Source organism: Enhydra lutris, unplaced genomic scaffold (assembly GCF_002288905.1).
Source record: "Enhydra lutris kenyoni isolate GAN:26980312 unplaced genomic scaffold, ASM228890v2 scaffoldscaffold17, whole genome shotgun sequence".
Lineage (NCBI taxonomy): Eukaryota > Metazoa > Chordata > Mammalia > Carnivora > Mustelidae > Enhydra > Enhydra lutris.
This window is the reverse complement of record NW_019154101.1, coordinates 36,714,722-36,735,859: the sequence shown is the minus strand read 5'-3', so window position 1 is coordinate 36,735,859 and position 21,138 is coordinate 36,714,722. Positions and strand designations below refer to the sequence as shown.

The window sequence follows — 21,138 nt, the reverse complement described above, 5'->3', positions numbered from 1 at the left end:
TAAATTGACGAATCAGTAGCACCTCTTGGTAGCTCTAGAAGGGCATTATGATTCTTCGTAGGGCAAAAAGCAAAGAAGATGTTGCATAATCAAGACAGGCAATAAATCTCAGTTACTGTTCTGGGTTTTAACCATCCAACTGGAATGACTGACTGTAAGCCAAGAAGAGAGCTGAGTCCCACACCCGACTCTGCTTCTTAATAGCCCTGTGACCTTCAGCAAAGACCTCAATATTTCATTGCTGAGATGTGGAGACTAGGTTATGTGATCTCTAGGCTCCTTTCCAATTTTAAAAAATTCTGATTCTCATACTGATCTGTGCTGAATACATAGATCTTACAGGACACATGAAGACCTGTTCTAAGTGCTTTATGAATGGTGTCTTCTTAACTACCAAATGGCCCTGTGAGGTAGGGGCTTGTTAGCATTCCCACTTTGTAATGAGGAAGGTGAAGTCCAGAGAGAGCCAAGTAATTGGCCCAAGGTCACAAAGCTGGTAAGTGGGATTTAAAGCCAGGAGTTGGCCTCCAGAGTCTCCTCTGTACAAAATGGGTCAGAGGGATATGGGTGGGAATAGAGCTCTATTCTAAGAGAAGGCAAGACTTAAACCCTAATGAATAATAACTCAGTTCTACCTCCAACCTCCTCTGTGGACTAACCCAAAGAATTACAGCAGGTACTGTTTGGCTCTGTAAACCAATGGCCCCAGTGTCTTCACAGTTTGGTTCATGCTAGTTGAAGGCAGAGTGTGTCCTTTGCTTATATCTACTACGGTCCTTTGATTGCACATAATCCTTATTTACCATAGTATTAATTTTAGGAATTTGATATCTCCAGTTTTTTAACTTGTTTTTCTAATGGAGGCGGCCATTATTTTTAAACCCCCAAAGGGAAAAGCTACTAAAGACTTCCATCTGTCTGCAAGCACCACAAAGAATTTCAGAGTTTAAACTCATGGCCGGTAGGCCTGCAGAATGAGCATGTTTGTGCAGCTGGAGGACATCCTGATGCTCGGACATGCCCAACAGGCCCTAGACTTGCTGCAGGATATTTAACAGATTAAATAATATCACTTATATTTGGGGTTTAAAGAAACTCTGGTTGAGTAGACAACAGGATCACTTCGCAAATGGAAAATGAATTTTATTGTTAAATAAAAACATTTCAAGTTTTGAATACCACTGTGGTCACAATCAGCAAAGGGTTCTGTGAAAAGTTTTGATGGCTCTACGTGGAAATATCAAGAACTTTGCTAGTGAAGTGAAAAATAAGAAAGGAAGCAACTGTCTACCTTCTTTCCCTTAGTAACCATATCCTACAACTCCCTGAGTCTGGGGTGGGGAGCAGGTCATAGTGTGTGGAGGTTGTGCTGTGTTTGTAAAAAAGGAGAAAAGGTCAACACATCTCCACTGGGCAAGACATCAACTAAGCAAATTTTACTCCTGTTTGTTAGGACAACAGCCACTCAGTTTGCTGAACACAGGCATAGGGATGAAACTTCAGGGGAGAAACGGGCAGATCTTATTCATAATGAAATTTCATAATTTTTAAGTAAGCGGCTAAATTTTGCCAGAGATACAGTTATGAAAACTTGCCCATTGTGGATGAATGTAACAGAAGTATTAATAAAATAACATATTAAATCTGGACCAATATCTTTAGGTCAAAAATCTGGTGGATAAATAAGGGCCCTGATAATCTACCTATAATGTGGTAACACTGTTTATAGTCCATCAGTGCCCTGGCAGTCACACCAAGTCCCCAAGTCTGGTACCTGTGAAGAGAATGGCGGCCGCGTGCATAATTCCAGACTATCCACCCAAGGCAGAAATGAAACCTACAGGCTTATACAGTGTTGGGCAGGATGCTGAGAGGAGAATTTATGTCATGAAGAATCCCCAGGGCCCCCAGATTTATATTCTTGTAGTTCAGTTAAGAGATGACGGCAACAACCAGGCATCTGAACTTGGAAAGCAGTGAAAATGAATTAGAAATGATGAATGGATCCAAGGGACATTGAGAAGAAGTGAGGAAAAGGGGGAACTGTCTAGGGAAATCACAGAGTATTCTATGGCCTGAAGCTCTTGGACGTGTGCTGGAATGCCAAGAAAGGACTTGGAGAAAGACCTATGGCTTATGTTCAGGCCGCGTGAACTTCAGGTATTGGCAGGACATTGAGGGGAAGATGTCCAGCAGACAGAAACACATTATTGGCACACCAGCAGGAAGTCAATGTTGAAGTTACTTGGGGGAGTCTTCCAAACAAAAGCGGCAGTTGAGGGCCAGGGGGAAACTCTTAGAAAATGATTACATTTAGAAGGCAGTAGGCTGTACATAATAAAGAACCTTGGACTTCTCCTGTACTGAGAATCATCAGGTACAAGACAGAGGTTAGTTTATTTGTTAAAAGTCACAAGTGTGGGGGATTCTAGGGCATGTTTATGGACTGAGGGGAAAGAGCCAGAAGTGCAAGAGAACTGACTAACCACATGGGGATGGGCTTCTCTCCGGATAACAGTGAGACTCTGGGCGGCAGAGGAGAGCCTGAACCTCACTTGATGAATGTGAGGAAGTGAGCAGGAAGTCAGGGGATGACGGCACCAGAACTGTGAAGAGGAACGCGCAGAAGGGTATGTCCTTTGAGTGAGAATACACACGTTACTGGAAGCAAAGCAGGCAGGAGTGGTAGCCAGGAGCGGATCACATATCCATGGTGAAGGAGAGCAGAACCTCCATTATGGAGTTACCAAGGAAGCACTGCCAAGGATAGGTGGGTTCCAGACAAAACAAGACAAGGAGGAAGGAGAGTTCCAGAAAAAGATGAAGTTGTAGAAAAATGTGAGTAATGTGGGATGGAGTCATGCATTCATAATTAATGTACTGAGCAACTATCATAGACAAGGTAATGCAACGAAGCCATAATAGTAAGCAAAAAGGGATTGGATCTCTGCCCTCAGGAAGCTTACTGTCTATGAGAGGGGCTGACATTATTCAAGTAACCACCATTCCAATACAGAAACCTGGCACATGAGAGAACAGAGGATGTAAGTGGCTGGAGGGGCTCAGGGGTGGCGGTTGAGCACTCGTTCTTGTGACAGGCATGGCCTAACACACTCTCTAAGTTCTGTGTTAAAAATTCAGGGCTAAGCTGTTTGAGGGTTATGGAAATTTAGTCTAGTTTCATAACAGTGCTTAAAAGGTAGAAAGACCCCATCCAAATTAGGCAGGAAACCATTTAGAAGTCACTGAAAAGCAAAGGATTAACATTCCTTAGTTTGTAACATCTAATTGTAGGGGGGGCGAGGATGGAGGCAGGGAAGGGAGAGAATTCCATTAGTTGTCTTTTAAAAAAAATAACTTCATAGTAATGACGGCCTTAGGGTTGAGTTTAATCTTTTTTTCACCAACACAGGCACTAAGGTGATTCCCACTTACAAGGTGTTCTATTTTGGTTTCTTTCTTTTCAAACAACATGTGTGTCAAGCAAGCATTCCAGAGAACGAGGTGTACCAGCAGGACTTGGGGAGAACACCACAAGGAAAGGCTCTGAATCCAATTAGGGCACCATCAAGCCAACCATCTTATTCCAAAATTCTTTTTTGATATAATTTTTTTTAAAGATTTTATTTATTTGACAGATGGAGACCCCAAGTAGGCAGAGAGGCAGGCAGAGAGAGAGAGAGAAGGAAGCAGGCTCCCTGCTGAGCGGAGAGCCTGATGCGGGGCTCCATCCCAGGACCCTGAGATCATGACTTGAGCCGAAGGCAGAGGCTTTAACCCACTGAGCCACCCAGGCACCGCGCTTTTTTGATATAATTTTTATTGAGATTTTCAATACTGGCCTAAAGGAATGTTGAATGTGTACTAGAATGATGTGGGGGGAAAGCCCATAACTGAATTCAGAAGCAGCTAGCTGCAATTCATCAACTTTTCCAGAAGCCATAAAAATAACTTTTAATTGTTGTTGTCATTAAACAAGTGGGGGGGGTGGCCTCTTCAAGGAGCAAGTATATGAAGAGAAAGTCACAGTGCTCCCTACTAGATCGAGAGTCCCATGAGGACAGGCATCAAAAGTGTTTTTATTCTAGGTGGTGCCTTCAACTCTGTACTCAGGCCACAGAAGGTACTTAATAAATATTTACAAAATGAATGACTAAATCATGGACAAATGTCTGGCAATAATGAATGTACAAGGCCTGGCCTAAGTAGGCTATGATTTATTTTAGCAGGTCTTTAGTTTTTCATGCAGAGGAAATTGTTTCCAATGGTGCCTTCCTGCAGAACTCCAAATATTTTGAATGATAACATAACAAACACTAAAGCTTGAAATTGAGAAAATATCAAAGCCAGCAGGAAGGATGATTAACACTCATAAGAATGGCAGAGACATTGTTGACAAATTTTTCAGGTGAACAAAGACTGGCTTTGCGGCCTACTGTGTCCTTTTAAAAAGACAATCCACCAAAGACAAACAACTGAGAAAAAACAGTTGGAATAATTTATATGTGAAATGATCTTTAAAGAATTTTGTATTTTTATATAGCAATGAGTGACGAAAAATTAACACCCCACACGGACATTTCTTTCTTCCTTCTCAAAACATGTTAGGCAACTCAGACTTTTCTGCAGTCTTCATCTTCTTTCTCCTAACTGGGGGACTCAGAAGGCAATTTAGTTTCATGATCAAGAAACCGGAAAGGCAAATTATCTGAGTGAACTGAAACCAAGTCCAAATTGCCTTTGGTTTTCCATTGTTTTCAGGCATTACCTGTGAGAATTTAAATCTCTCAGAAAATAGGGACCCACACAGAAAACTATAAAACCGTATTTTTCACCTGAGATAAATTCTGTCACATTATGACATTACGGATCTTTAGCTCTGTATCGATACTTTAGACTTTTGATTCACTAAATACATCAGAAACTGGTAGAACTACAAGGTCCTCGGCATGGTAGCCCAGTCGTGCTATGGTGGCAGATACCTGACGAGACAATGCAACATGCCCAATGGAATCATCCTTTAAGACTGGCAACCAGCAGCAAGTTTCTTCCCAATCTGAACAGAAAATACCACTTCTCTTATCTCACCTTTCAACTGAGAATCAAACATCTCCTGTTATACCAGTATCTTACAGGAGCAAACACAAATGGAGAAATGAACAACTCTTCCTGTGCTCTGTATAAAAGCTTCCAGAGAAGTAAGAAAATGTTTTATTTTATCCTTTAGCTTACTTGGCACCCTGGTGACACCTAGTATATGCTGAGAGAGAGGAAGGAAGGAAGGAAGGAAAGGAGAGAGAGAGAGAATGGGAGAGAGGAAGAAAGGGAGAAAGAGTCATTTTTTAAAAAAAGATTTTATATATTTATTTGACAGAGAGAGACACAGCACGAGAGAGAACACAAGTAGGGGGAGTGAGAGAAGGAGAAGCAGGCTTCCTGCCCAGCAGGGAGCCTGATACGGGGCTCGATCCAGGGCGCTGGGATCATGACCTGAGCAGAAGGCAGACACTTAACAAGTAAGCCACCCAAGTGCCCCAGAGAATCATTTTAAGTAAAAACACAGACCTATTAATTTCCACTGAGAGAAAACATGGGCCTTGGGGCAGAAAGACTTGAATTTAATCATCTGTTCTTCTACTTCCTAGCTGGTAATCTTGGACAAGCCATTCAAGCTTTCAGAATCTCTTCCTGATCCATAAGATGGGATAACACAATTTAGCATTTGGGTTGTTGCAAGGGTTAACAGAAATAACATATGTAAAGGGTCATACTGCATCACCAATATACAAGAAAGGCCAATGCCTTCTACTACTTCCTCTCCTACTCCTACACAAACAGGTGGAGAAGGGACTGTTAAAAGGTTTCAAAGGGAATAAACTCTAGAAAATGGGTCATTTATGATCTGGAGCAACTGGGATGGTGAAATTTGTTTGAAAGCTATTTCCCCGGTCTTCTAGAGGGCTCTAGAAAAACAAAAACACTCTGTTCAAAACAGACTCCTGCACAGAGTCACCTGTGTTCTCCACTGGTCTTGGGCCAATTGCTGAGAGCAGCACAGACCAACTAGCACTCAAGGGAAATCACCATCACCCTGCAGCAGAAATACCCTAAGGAAAGTCACAACGCAAGAAGGCTGACATCACCTATAAGAACAGGAGAGAACAGCTAGAACTGGATTTGTCCCTATTTCCCACCAGAGGGGAAGGCGCACAATTTATTTTTATACTTTTTTTTTTTAAAGATTTTTATTTATTTATTTGACAGAGAGAAATCACAAGTAAGCAGAGAGGCAGGCAGAGAGAGAGGAGGAAGCAGGCTCCCTGCTGAGCAGAAAGCCCGATGTGGGGCTCGTCCCAGGACCTGGGATCATGACCTGAGCCGAAGGCAGCGGCTTAACCCACTGAGCCACCCAGGCGCCCCTATTTTTATACTTGTACCTGCAAAAAATAAAAAAGTAAAGTAAAAAAACACACAAACCTATTTTACTCAAAAGACCTACTGCACATTTGGTGAATTCTTACTGAACCATGTTGAAAATTCAGTTATCAAACTGTCTACATTCATTGAGCTACAAGTTGTTGCTTTTAAAAGCCTGTGTTAGTCACTATAGCAGCCAAACACAGGAAGTTGCATTTTACTCCTGTTTCCAAATATGTCTAGTGTCAAAATCTGAGGAGAAAAAGCTCCATTTCGTGTTTCTATTAACTTCATATTCTTTACAGTTAAAGGCCACCTTTAAACTCAACATCAATGCCTAAGTCCTAAAGGACTCACACTTACTGAGAATCATCATCTATTGGACTGGCTAAGAAATCATTATCAAAGGGACCCGTGTTTATTCTGTACCACTTCCTTTTTGAGATCTAACAGGAACCTTGTGCTCTTTCTTTTTTGCCCCCAGGACTAGATACCCGGCAATGAAAATAAGAGACTGGCACAGCAAAAACCGTAAGAACTGAATGAAATCCTTATCAGTTATTTCCATTGTATATAATAAGACTTCATCTTTAGGTCTTAGGATATTGAATTCTAAATCTGAAATATCAGGGTCAAATCCACAAAAAAATGTGTTCACCTAGAAGAACACCAATGTTCTGTGACTTTTTAACCATCCTTACGTTGAGTGGCCGATTCTAATCTACTCGATGCCTTGAAACACTAAAGTGACAGGCTCCCAACTAATGGGTGTGGAGCTTGGCTGAGAATTCCTGCACAACCCCAACTCCCACTCCATCACCCTTTGGATTCAGAGCAGAATCCAAACAGATCCAAAACAATTGGGTCTTGCATGGAGCTTTTTAGGAATGCCTTGTATCTCAGCCATCTCAAGATCTAACTTACTTCTAGGAAACTCCTGGCCAAAAGATGCCAAAAAATTAAGTCATCTCTTAGATGTCTGAAGAGTTTTCAAACCTTTTGAGGGATGATCTAGGATTGCTAGATTCGGAGGCACCCATTTTACTTGTGTGCTTACATGGTTTGAGGTACCAGTTCCCTTTATATTAAAGAACCGTGAACCTCATCGAGGTGGGTATCTTTTGGAACCACTATTTTCATGCCTTGTGACAAGGTGAACAAGTCCACCCAATCTGTCCACCCCCGTGAAAAGTTTAGGGAGACACAGGAAGCCATTACCAGAAGCCTGCTAGATGTTTTGCAATGTGTATGGGATATAATACAAATGTGTTTAGTCACACATGAATCGTCTTTGAATTGCCAACCTGACTCAACGGGGTTGCTGCTTTCCTGGTGAGAACATTTTTTTCTGGCTTTACTCTGACAGGTGTTTTAACATTATCTTTCTTTAGCATCCCTATTCATTCTATTTCTTATTTTAGCAGCTTTTTGTGAAGAAACATGTCACTCTGCTGGATATTAAACACATCTAAGATAATAAAAGCATACAGACTAAGAAAAAATCAAACACAGAAAAGATGAGTATCTATGTAGTGACATTTGGGAATAAGGCATCTCTCTAAAAAGTGTGCTGGGGAGCCTGGGTGGCTCAGTGGGTTAAAGCCTCTGCCTTTGGCTCGGGTCACGATCCCAGGGTCCTGGGATCAAGCCCCGCATCGGGCACTCTGCTTGGCGGGGAGCCTGCTTCCCACCGCCCCCCCGCCTGCTTCTCTGCCTACTTGTGATCTCTGTCTGTCAAATAAATAAATAAATAAATCTTAAAAAAAAAATAAGTGTGCCTCACATTCAGGGACCTCAGAGATTATAAAACTAATCAGGAGGTACATACATAGTTGCTGACCACACTGGGATGCCCCTCTTCATAAGCACTGTTTTTCTTAGCATTACACCATCAATGTGGCACTCTACTCAAGAGGTCGTTATTTCTAACACAAATATGGCAGAAACAGTGTTCACATAGACTATTTTTAATTCTGCCACATATAATCTTTACATTCCACGCTCATCTCTTAAGTGGCACTGCCTGGTGACCTAGGTTGGTTCCCATTCCTGAAACACACCTTCAATGCATCCTCTTCCTCAGGTCGTTTCTACTCAATATGTGTCACTGTTGAAGGTGAGAAGGAAAGCAGCTATAATCTGTTAGGAAGTGGAACTGAAGAAACCAGAAAAAAGACAATGGATCTTGGGTGTTTATGGGCCATTGTGAATGGATCTCAGTTTGAAGCTTGTTTTAAGGACACTGTTATGGCTGAATTCTGTCCTCCCAAATATATCTGTTGAAGTCTTCACCTCAAATACCTCAGAATGTGACTGTATTTGTATATAAGGCCTTTAAAGAGGTATTTAAGGTAAAGTGAGGTCACAATGGGTGGGTCCTAATCCGATGACTAGTGTCTTGGTAAGACAATAGAGATTGGATAGACCTGTATGTTCATAGACCATATGAGGATATGGGAGAAAGTGGCCAGGAGAGAACCTCAAAAGAAACCCAACCTTGATCTTGGACTTCTAAGTCCTAAGTTTTCAGACTCCAGAACTGTGAGAAAATGAAATTCTATTGTTTAACCCAACCTAGTCCGGAGGTATTTGTTACAGCAGCTCTAACAAACGAATACAGACTTTTACTACTGCCTGTAAAGCTGTTTATTCACACACTGAAGACAGAATGAAAATGTCACACAGCTTCCAACCTCATCTCTACCCCACCCCACCTAACAGAGGGGAAAAGAAAGTTCCTTTAAGGCTTCTGCTACGATCACTTAGAAGGGCTTTATAAATTAAAACACCTTTTGTCATTTGAAAAATGAGATATCCGTGTGTTCTGACAGTCCATGCGGGGTCTAATGACTAAAGGGGATTAGTCTTTTTAAAAGCGTACAGTTCTAGATCCTTCTTAAAATCTCCAGTTTGATTTTAATCTTTTCGTGTTTTCTTTACAAAATTGGCAGCCGAGTACTTTCCAAGCGAGAGAACACTAGTTACGCACATATATATATAATTCCATTTTAGTAGACTTTAGGAAAATGAAACACTGCTCTGTTAGGCACACAGGAACATTCAACATGAGCTCAGTTAACTCGTTCTGGCTTATTCCAAGTTTCCATCCTCAGCCGGGTCCTCCACAGACAGCCTGGCAGGTCAGCGTGAGTTAAATTTACAGATGTAGAAAAATTTTGAAAAACACAGAGTCCCTTTAAATAGATGAAATTGGCAACTGCGATCCTGAATCACCCTGTTGGGTTGCCCTGCTCAGTCCTGTGGGCTACCCACCTGTGGTCAGAAACATTTTTATTCTAGGAAGGTCCAAGGGAATGCTCAGCAGGCCCTCGTCAGGGCACCTTAGACAAACAACAGTGGCCTTTCCTCAGGGAGGCTGAGAAACCCTTTAGAAAAAGCTTTTAAGAGACCCCAATTAAGACTGGAATTTACTTCACACCAGGCAGTGTACTGCAAAACAGGCACTTCATTGAAAGGAAAGACCCCTGAGTACAAACAGAGGCAAAAATAAAAAGCCAAACGTTTCCAAAAGGAACACATGAAAAGAATTTTTAAATAAATGATTGCTTCCTCTTGAAGTTTTCAGAATTTGCTGCCCACATTTCTAAAAGAGAAAAGGGTTCGGCCTCCTTTTTATAAAATAGATCTTACTAAAATCTTTCCTATAGTCCCCTCCCACGCATTATTAAACACCTGTTTTCATCCAGCCCCCTGCTCTGTCACTTTGGTTCCTCCTCAAGTAATTAGCATGCAGCCACCTCAGATGAAGTTCAAGGAGGCTTCCTAAAAAGGCAACAGAGTGGAAATTCTGTATCTTTTCCTCAAACAGTAATTGTCATTTTGCAGATAATTTTTTTCCCTTCAAATATAACGACATTTACCTCAAACCTGAGGACTGTGGGAAATGAATTATTTTGCAGTTTATAATAGTAGCAAAATGTACATAAGAGCAAAAAAATTTTCTGGCAAAAAGATTTTGCCAAAATTGTACCTGACAATGGGAATACTTGCTCAGAAACGGACATATTAATGACCAAATTTATCAAGACACAGGTACAGAACATCTGTGTTTTTGAACTGGACATTTTGTAACTTCTACATCATGTCAAGAGAAGACACATTGTTAATGAAGAGAAATTTTCATTCGAAGCCTCTTTTTAAACACTGCTAATCTCCAGAGGATGTTTCTCATGTTAAGAACCTTCTGGACGAGGCACCTGGGTGGCTCAGTGGGTTAAGCCTCTGCCTTCGGCTCAGGTCATGATCCCGGGGTCCTGGGATCGAGCCCCACATCGGGCTCTCCACTAAGCGGGGAGCCTGCTTGCCTCTTTCTCTCTGCCTGCCTCTCTGCCTACTTGTGATCTCTGTCTGTCAAATAAATAAACAAAAAAATCTTAAAAAAAAAAAAAAAAGAACCTTCTGGAATCCTTGCTGAAAATTCGGATTCTAAGACCCCTTTCCAAAAGACGGATTTTGCTGTTGCCCAGAAGTGAGCATTTTCCCCCAGGCATGCTAGGTGATTCTCACCATCAGGCAATTTGGTAAAATACCATTATTATCACAGTAAACATAATTTTAAATTAGTTCATTCAGCTATAAAACATTAAATGTCCATAAAATATTTTTTAGACTATAACAGCAAGAGTAGATAGATCAAAGTTGAGGTCTCATGTGACAATCATTTGAGAAAATCTTTTGAAATTAATTAAAAGCTATGTGCTAAAGAGAAAAAAATTAATCTTCTACATCAATATTAATTGTGGTTAATTAGAAGTGACAGTGGGTATTTTTACATATTATAGCAAGTTTGCTTTGCTACCTCATGACCAGTCAAGCTATCAACCAAGTAGAAAGCCAGAATAAAGATGCCTTCTAGGAGTAGGTCTCAAAAAAACCAAGCCCCATGAGCTTTTCTCAAGAAGCTCTGTGTGCTCTGTCCAAATTTGGAAATAGACCCAAGAAAGATAAGATTCTGATCTAGCAATTGGGAGATCCATTCCAAGAGGGACATGGAAGGACTCCCCAGGATGATCTGAAGAGAGATGCAGGGCAACAGCGGGCAGCAAGCTTAGAGGAAATCCAGTCCAATTTGGATTCACTTCTTACAGATAAACTTGACAGAATAACAAAAGTGTTTGAACATACTGAGAAGAGATTTACATAACTGGGGAAAGATTTGGGGATGAGTATGCAGGCCCCTTTGCAAGCAAACACAAACACCAGCAAGGAAAGCATAAGTCATGTAGGAAAGAAAAAGTAATCATGGTTTACCACAAGGCTTAGCTATCATCAATTTTTACATAGTTATACACAATACTGTTCTAATCAAAAGTACAATACAAGAATGCTGGGAAGATGAGAACATGGAAGGATGGGAAATGCGTGATGGGTGGACAGACAGGGATCAGAGAAGGCGTGAAAAGCAAAGCTATGTCTTCAGTTTCCAGACTGTCAGGTCAGTAATAATGGGTCAAGCTGTACAATTGATAATTAGCAATGTAAGCATGCTATTTAGAAACTGGAGGTAAATACTAAACAATCAGTTTAAACAACTGTAAACTTCTTGGACACTACTTAACTTTCCATTCAATTCGTATCACTCTAATAACATCTGACCTGGCCAGCCCGAGCCACTCATTTATTCAACAAATAGCTGTGTCAAGCACAGATGTCAGAATTAGAAAGCAGAGTGGGGAACAAGATGGGGTCCCTTAGCTCCTGGAGCTGAGGTTCTAGTGAAGGGAGACAATGACAAACAGGATAACCTGAGAGACAGACGGGTGTAATGAAAGAGCAGAGAACTGTGGCTTGGGGCGGGTGCACAGGTTCCTCTGAAGAGGGCTGGACAAGGACGGTCTCCATGAAGCAGGTCATGCTGGAAGACAAGGAATCAACTTTGCAAAGAGCTAGTGGAAGAGTGTCCCTTACGTCCTGGATAGAGAGAGCAGCAACTGCGAAGGTCAAAGGTAAAAATGAGCCGGGTCTGTCTGATGACTGAAGCAGGGAGTAAAGCTGTAGCACAGCAGTGGGGGTGGGGGCAGGGGCTGGGCAATGGGGGAGGGGCAGGGACCAAGGATGGTAGAGGATCAGGAATGGCCTAGAGGGCCAGAGTATGAAATCTAGATTTCATTCCAAGTGCACTAGGAAGACACAGGAAGGTTGTGAGTAAGGAAGTGACGTGATTTATGTTTTAAAACATTACTTTAGGAGTTGTGTGGAACAAGAATTGCAAAAGGCTGAGAAGAGAAGCAGGAGATCAGCCTGAGTCCACTACAGCTGTCCATACAATGAGCAGTCAGGTTTGGATAGTGGCTGTGAAGATAGAAGTGAAGGGCCTGGAGATACATTCTGAAAGGAAAAGGTACAGAATGCGATGGTTTGGTGTGAAGGGGAAGGAAAAACTCAAGGAGGACTCCTCGACTTTCGGCTAGAATGAATGAGTAGCTGGAAGTATCATTTGGGGACATGCAGAAAGTTAAGGAAAGAAGGGTTTTGGAGGGTAAACTCCAGCCTTCTGTTGACATCCTTTTTTTTTTTTTTTTTTAAGATTTTATTTATTTATTTGACAGACAGAGATCACAAGTAGGCAGAGGAGGCAGGCAGAGAGAGGGGAGAGCAGGCTCCCCGCTGAGCAGAGAGCCCGATGTTGGGCTCGATCCCAGGACCCGGGGATCATGACCTGAGCCGAAGGCAGAGGCTTTAACCGTCTGAGCCACCCAGGCACCCCTCTGTTGACATCTTTTACCTGTGAGATGCCCATGAGAGACCCAAGCGACCTGCCCAATAGACAGTTGCAGATAGGAGCCTGGAAGCACAAGGCAAGGGCGAAGTTGCAGATAACACCCCCCCCCGCCCCCACCCCCGTCCCTGGAATCAGGTGTTCACTTCACCTTGCTGGATTACTGGAGCCAGACCTCTTGGGTCGTGCCTTGGGTCTCCCCCAGGAAATCAATATTGCACATGATAGGCAGATTCATCTCCCTGGGGCAAAACTCTGATCAGTTCTCGTTTGATAAAAAACCTTCAGTGGTTCTCACCACCTGTGTGGGCCAGAATTCTTGTTCTGTCTTCTGTACTCTTCGGCCTCCCTGACAGTTCTCCAGGGGTCCCTTTCCTTTCACCTTCCCTTCTGCCTGACTCCCCGAGTGGATGAGCCTTCTAGGCACAGGCCCTGGTGTGCAGGGTCTGCGTATGATTCCTTTTTGAATCTTCCCCCACGGCCCAGCACAGAACCTTCCACGTAATTACTTTAGTTGGACGAAGGTGCCACCTGTTTTCCTTTGAATATAGCTTCATAGAGCGAGCCTGATTTGCAGGAATATATCCACTCAGCACATCCCAGCACAGCCTTCCAGGTTATTTAAGCAAAACACCAGTTCAGTCCCTTCTTTGTCAACCCAAATTCCCTTAGTGTTAACGGCTGGAACGTCATCCTTGCCAGGTTTATACGAACAAAAACACCCAGCCCCTTGAAACCAAAATAAATGGAGGAGTAGTAAGCAAATATAAATGATAACAGACCAAACTTTTAAAAGTAATGTTATTTGCCCATTCCTTTCTGGGGAACAGAAACTGTTGTTTTTGGTTTGGGTTCCCCTGCTTCAGATGTCAGTGGAATAGAGGGTGGACCAGAAGTGTTTATTTTCTTAAGACTATTTCTACCTCAAGAAGACTTTTACATAAATTGAGTCCTCACTAAATATGTATCTCTACTCCCAAGAACAGAGACCCAAGAACAGGCAGTTAGCCTATTATACTGAAGTCCCTCAAGACAAGAAAACGAGTTGTAACTTTTCCTTTATTCAAGTTAAAGAGACTTAATTAGAGAACCAACAACCCAGAACTCTTATCTTTCTCCCTACTGCATTAAGTAGGCAAAAGGTGAAGTCTGACTCCCCCACTGATTGTTACCCTCTTAGACTTCTGAAGATAAAATACACTGAAGCTAAAAATATCGGGGATATTACTCGTGATCATACCTGATGAGCTATGGACCAAAGAGAAGTAAATGAAGTTCAAAAGTTTGCTCATTTTCTTTCTCTCCAAGTGAGTGATTGCATTTGCGTTACGATCAAACAGGCTAAGAAAAGAATTCAACCCAAAAAGAAGATGGCTATGGGAGGACTGATATTTTTGTTTTCATCATGGAATTCACAAGAAAAAAAGCAGCTGAAAAACAGCCAACGAACTTAAAACGGAGTCCGAGGACAGCCAGAGAAAAGCTAACATACTTATGGTTCAGCTCGTGGTTTTAATTCCAGTGGAGGTCCAGGTGGACACAGGATGTGGAAGTCCTCGTTATGTTCCTGTTCAAAGCAGAGGAAAGCCAGGACTGTCACACTACCTCCTCAACAATGAAATTCCCCTCTCTCTCTTTCTCTCCACCCCCATCTAGATTTCTCTTCATGCACATATTTTTTAAAAAGAATTTTTATTTTAAACCTGCCTTTTAATATTTTTATTTATTATAAAAATAACTTTTCAAAATTATGTTTTACACCATTTTCTTAAAAGATTTATTTATTTATTTAATTTTTTGAGAGAAAGAGAGTGCATGAGAGTAGCGGGGAGAGGCAGAGGAAGAGAAAATCCTTAAGCAGACTCCCTGTTGAGCGCAGAGCCCATGCGGGGCTCCATCCCAGGACCCTGAGATCATGACCTGAGCCGAAATCAAGAGTCAGCTACTTAAGGGGTGCCTGTGTGGCAGAGTTGGTTGAATGTCAGACTCATAGTTTCAGCCAAGGTTGTGATCTCAGGGTCCTAAGACCTCTGCGATGGGCTCCTGTTCAAGGAGGACTCTGCTTGAGACTCTCTTTCCCTCTGCCCGGCCCCCGCCCCTGCCCACGCATGTGCACCTGCATATACATGCTCTCTCTCCCCCTCTCAAATAAACAAATCTTTAAAAAAAGACAAGTGTTGGCCACTTTACCGACTGAGCCACCCAGGCACCCCATATTTTACATGGCTTATTTCATTATATAACTGTATCCCAATTAACTGAAAAAAATTTCTTGGTGTTCGACTGCTACTTCCAATTTTTGGCTTTTAATAAACACTGTCCCAGTGGGTGAATAATTATTTCCCTTTTAATCTGCTTCCAAAAGTGGAACTGCTGGGTCTGAGTGTATGCATATTTTAAGGGGTCTAATATATATTACCAAGCTGCTCTTCTGATAGGTTGTGCCAATTTAAACTACCACGATTGTCTGAGAATCATTCTTTTAAATCCTTGTTCAATTCATAGGTGATCAACGGCATCTTTTTTTTTTTCATTGAACTGCTGAAACTATTTCATATACCAATTGGTAAATTATGTCTCTTCTTTGATTGAGTAACTGGGCAAATTAACCCTTGTGTTTTAGTTTTCCCCATCTGTAAAATGGGGATATTAATAGTAGTTACCCGTTAAGGATGCTGTGAGGATTAAAAAGTTCATTCAAAGGACACGTGGGTGGCTCAGCTGGTTAAGTGGCTGCCTACTCCTCAGGTCATGATCCCAGGGTCCTGGGATCCCCACAACCAGCTCCTAGCTCAGCGGAGAGCCTACCTCTCCCTCTGCCATGCTACTCTGCCTAGTTGTGCTCTCTCTCTCTCTGTCAAATAAGTAAATAAAATCTTTTAAAAAAGTTAATTCAAGCAAGGTACTTAGAATAGTTCCTCACCTACAGTGAGTTCACAATTACAGCCATCAGATATTTTGAAAAATGCCTATTCATGTTCTTTTCTTGTTTTTCTATTTGAGCCTTTATTTTTTTCTTACTGATTTTTTTAGGGTCTTAGTACATTAAGATATTTATCATTATTTTCCATATACAATGCAAATATTTTGTTGACTTTATGATTTCCTTTTTCAATTTGCTGATGATGGGTTTTTTGCTATACAGAAGTTTAAAAACTTAGTATCATTAAATCATTCACTTTAAATCAGAACAAGTTACAGAGATCCAGTATTCAAATATGAGATAAACAGCAAAGGAGAACATGATTCTTAACTCTGGTTTGTAAGAAAGAAAAGAATTGATTGATTCGACCACATGAAAACAGTTTTTATGAAAAACAAACAGATTTAAGAAAAAATATTTTTAATACATGATAAGCACAAGACCAATCTCCTTATCACAAAAATCTCTAAGATTTGTTATAAGCAATTCAGAGAAAAAGAAATACAAAAGTTCTACTTCACTCATAATCGAAGTGAGCTATACCTTTTTGCATATAGACTGACATGGATTTTTTTCAAATTAATTATGCATAACATTGTGGTCATGTATAGTTGTGCACAGTGTTCACTGCTCAAGGGCATCTAGGCCAGGGAATGAGTTGGGACTGAATTCCTGCTAATGTTCCATTTGTTAAATCCTGTGCCTGCAGGGCTGCCTCACCCAGAGGGAGTGACTTCAGTTTCTCACAAAGCACTGTATAGTCTAAGAGAGATCCTGATACGCATGCAGTATTGGTGAGAGTTCAGAAAAAGGAATTTTCATATACTGAGCAGATATACTGATATACAGCCTCTTGAGAGTAATTTGCCAAAGACTATCAAAATAAAATATACAAATCTTTTGACTTGACAATTCCACTGGTAGGATTTTACTGTTCCATGTAGTTCAAGATGTTTAAATAAAGATGTTCATTTCAGCATTTTTCATAATAGCACACACACAAAAGAACCCCAGAACAATGTAAAAATACAAACATAAAATATAAAAACATAATAGAGCTCTTTTAAAAAATTATGATATGTCTACATATTATAAAATTGCTTGTTTATAGGATTAAAAATATCAATACGGAAATATTTTGAAGCTACATTACATGAAAAACTCAAACTCTAGAGCAGTAAGTATATAACAGGTCTTGCTTGTGTTTTGATAGAGATACACATACTTGAATGAAAACTTTCCGAAAACAAAACAAAACAAAACAAAAGTTGTTCATTCCAGGGTACAATTGGGAAGAGACTGCGGGTCTGGGAGGGAGAAAAACTCACTTTTCGCCTGAATTGTTTTATAAATTTTGACTTCTGATCATGTGCATGTTATTTTCATTAAGGAAAATAAACTCTATTCATTTTTGCCTTCATGATCTCTTCCTACACCAGGTTTACACAGAAATGGGTGAGTATTCTGGGCAGGACCTGGGCCTGACCAAACTATGAAAACCCAGAAACACGGATAGATACAGGTTCTATCATGGCCTAGGTGTGATGCTGAATACTATATTCACTTGTTCCCTGTCTCCTAAAAATTAAAGAGTTGCTTTCTCTACCCTTTTACTGAGGCCAAGAAGCCAAGAGTTGGTCCGTGTGACACAGTGCGGGTAGGGTGGTGCTGAAGAAGATGGGAAGAATGGTTACTAGATTTAGACACCACCCTTCAGACAAGAGAGCCAGAGCAACAGACAATTCTTAAAGTAAAAAACAAACAAACATAAACCTCATTCATATGACCATTGGCTTAAAGTGATCAGGCTGTTCACTGAGAATATTTGTTGATTGATTCATATATTCAACAAACATTTATTGTGTCCAATCTACCATGCCTTGTACTTGGTCAGCAGAATATTAAAGTCTCAATGCTTTTGGGGCACAAGGCCCTCAATGCTTTTGGGGCACAAGGTCCGAGGGTATTGAAACCACCCTCCTTGGAGACATATCTGTTTAGCCTGTGCTTAGAAATAATGGATCTAATACTCACTAAAATACTAGTAAACCAAATTCAGCAATACTTAAAAGGGATTATGCAACATACCCATGTAAGCCTTATTCCAGGAATGCAAACTTGGTTTAACATCTGAAAATCAATTAATGTACTATACCATATTAGATATTAGTAGAATGAAGAATAAAAAACCGTATGAATATCTCAACAAAGGGGGGGGGGAAGCCTTTGACTCCTCAAGACAAAGATGCTCACAAACTAGGAATGGGAGGGAACTTTTTGATAAAAAGGCATCTATGAAAAACACAGACAACTTGACACTAAAAGGTAAAAACTGCTTGTTCCCCCCTTAGATCAGGAAGAAAACAAGAACATTCACTCTTGGGCTGTGTCACGGCAGTTTTGCTGAAGAAGACCACCAGCCTTGAGGGACTGTCTGTATATGAGACACACAAGAGGCTAAGACTATTGTACACGAAGATTCTTGATGTTCTTGAGCAAATTCCTAAAAGTGCAGCATATAGAAAGTATACAGAACAAATTACAAATGAATGGCTGACTATGCTTAAAGCAGAACCAGATGTTAAGAAATTAGAAGTCCAACTTCAGGGTGGCCAACTAGAAGAGATGATTCTTTAGGCTGGAAATGAACTAAGTCTGGCAAGAAAAATAATGCAGTGGGAATCATGGGAGCTCCTAGTGGAAGAACCTCCTGCAAACAAATAAAAATGATCAATATAATCATGATTAAATGACTAGTGTATTGATGGGAAACTGATGTAATTAAACATTCTGCTAACATTAAAAAAAAAAGTTCACTCTTGCCACTTCCATTCAACATGACAGTATATAAAAAGTGAGGGCAATTAGACAAGGAAAAAAGATAAAAGGCATTCAGATTGGAAAACAAGAAGGGAAATTATCTCTATTTGTACCTGATTTTGTATATAGATCTTATATATAGAAATCGTAAGGAATGCATTGAAAAACTATTGGGACTAAAAAATAAGTTCCACAAGTTTGCAGGGTATAAGATCAATATATAAAAATTTATTTTTGTGTATCTATATGCTAGGTAGCAACATTCTGAAAATGAAATAAGAATATAATTTCATTTATAATAACATCAAAAATAATACACAGGGATAAATTTAAAAAAGAAAAAGCAATACTTACACATTGAAAACAACAAAACATCGTGGAAAGAAATCAAAGACGATCTAAATAAATAGAGAGACATTTGTGTTCACAGACTGAAAGACTTGATGTTGTTTTTATTTTTAATACTTCATATTGTTAGGAGAATAGTGTTATTCAACACAATCCCTATCAAAGTCCCAGCTGGCTTTTTTACAGAAACTGACAAGCCAACTGATTCATACAAAAATGCAAGAGGACTAGAATAGCAAAAAGAATCTTGCAAAAGAAGCACAAAGTTCGGGCACCTGGCTGGCTCAGTTGGTAGAGCACACAGCGCTTGATCTCAGGGTTGTGAGTTCGAGCCCATTACTGGGTGCACAGATTACTTAAAAATAAAATCTTTAAAAAACAAAAATTAAAAAAAAAAGAACAAAGTTAGATGACACACTCTTTTGTTTTAAAACTTAATACAAAGCTACAGTAATCTACACAGTGTGGCATATTAATAGACATATTGACTAATGGGACAGAAGTGAAGTATTCAGAAACAAACCCTTACATATACTGTCAGCTGATTTTTTTGACATGGTGCCAAGACAATTCAAAAGGGAAAGAATCATCTTTTCAATAAATAGTGTTGACAGCTAGATATCCACATGGAAAAGAACAAAACTGGAATAGTACAAAGCACCACACATAAAAATTAACTTAAAATGTATCACAGACCTAAATGTAGAAGCTAAAATTATGAAACTCTCAGAAGAAAACTCAGGTGTATTGGTATTGTTCTTGGCATTGGTTACACAATGGTTTCTTAGATATAACTAAAAATACAAAGAAAAAGAAGATAAACACAAAATATTAAAAATTTCAAAATTCTGGGCACCTGGGTGGCTTAGTTGGTTAAACGACTGATTTCGGCTCAGGTCATGATCATGGAGTCCTGGGATTGAGTCCCACATCAGAATCCCAGCTCCATGGGGAGTCTGCTTCTCCCTCTGACCTCCCCTCTAATGCTCTCTCTCTCTCTATCTCTTTCTCTCAAATAAATAAATAAAATCTTTAAAAAATTTTTTCAAAATTCTGAAAGGCAAACCACGTCAAGAAAGTGAAAAGACAATCCAGAGAATGGGAGAAAGTATCTGTAAATCACATATCTGGTAATGACTTATCTCCAGTGCATAAAGAAGTCTTTAATCTCAATAACAGAAAGTCAAATTATCCAATTAAAATTGGGCAAAGGACCTGAATAGACATTTTTCCAAAGAAGACATACAGATGGCCAACATGTACATGAAAAGATGCCCAATGTCATTAGTAATTAGGAAAATGCAAATCAAAACCACGATGAGATACAACTTCACATTTACTAGGATGGCCACAATCAAAAAGATATATAACAAGTATTGGCAAGGATGTGGAGAAATGGAAACCTTCATACACTGCTGGAGGGATGTAAAATGGTACAGCTGCTTTGGAAAACTACTTGGCAGTTCCTTAAAACATAACACAAACATAAAGTTACCATGTGACCCAGCAATTCCACTCTTAAGAATATACCAAAGAGAAATGAAAACATATGTTCACCAATAACTTGCACATGAAGTTCATAGCAGCACTATTCATAGAACCAAAACAGAGAAATAACCCAAATGTTCACCAACTGATGGATAGCTAAAATGTGGTATGTCCATACAGGGGAACGTTACGGGCACTGAAAAGAAATGGAAGTAGTGATCCATGCTACAAAACAGATGACCCCTGATAGTGAAAGAAGTTAGCCACAAAAGGGTGTGTGATGTATGTTTCCATTCATATGAAATGTTCAGAAATAGCAAATCCACAAAACTAGAAAGTAGATTAGTGGTTCATTAGGACTGGGGCTGGGGGTTGAGTAGGCTGGGAAAAGAGATTGATGGTT

At 40.3% G+C, this 21,138-nt stretch overlaps 1 protein-coding gene and 1 pseudogene across 1 annotated transcript in view; one reads left to right on the top strand and one right to left on the bottom strand.

Moving 5' to 3' along the window:
• LOC111147576 (phosphatase and actin regulator 2) overlaps window positions 1-21,138 on the bottom strand; it is a 111,352-nt gene that overhangs the window by 88,224 nt on the left and 1,990 nt on the right. The window lies entirely within an intron of this gene.
• On the top strand, window positions 1,786-18,803 carry LOC111147714 (annotated as a pseudogene).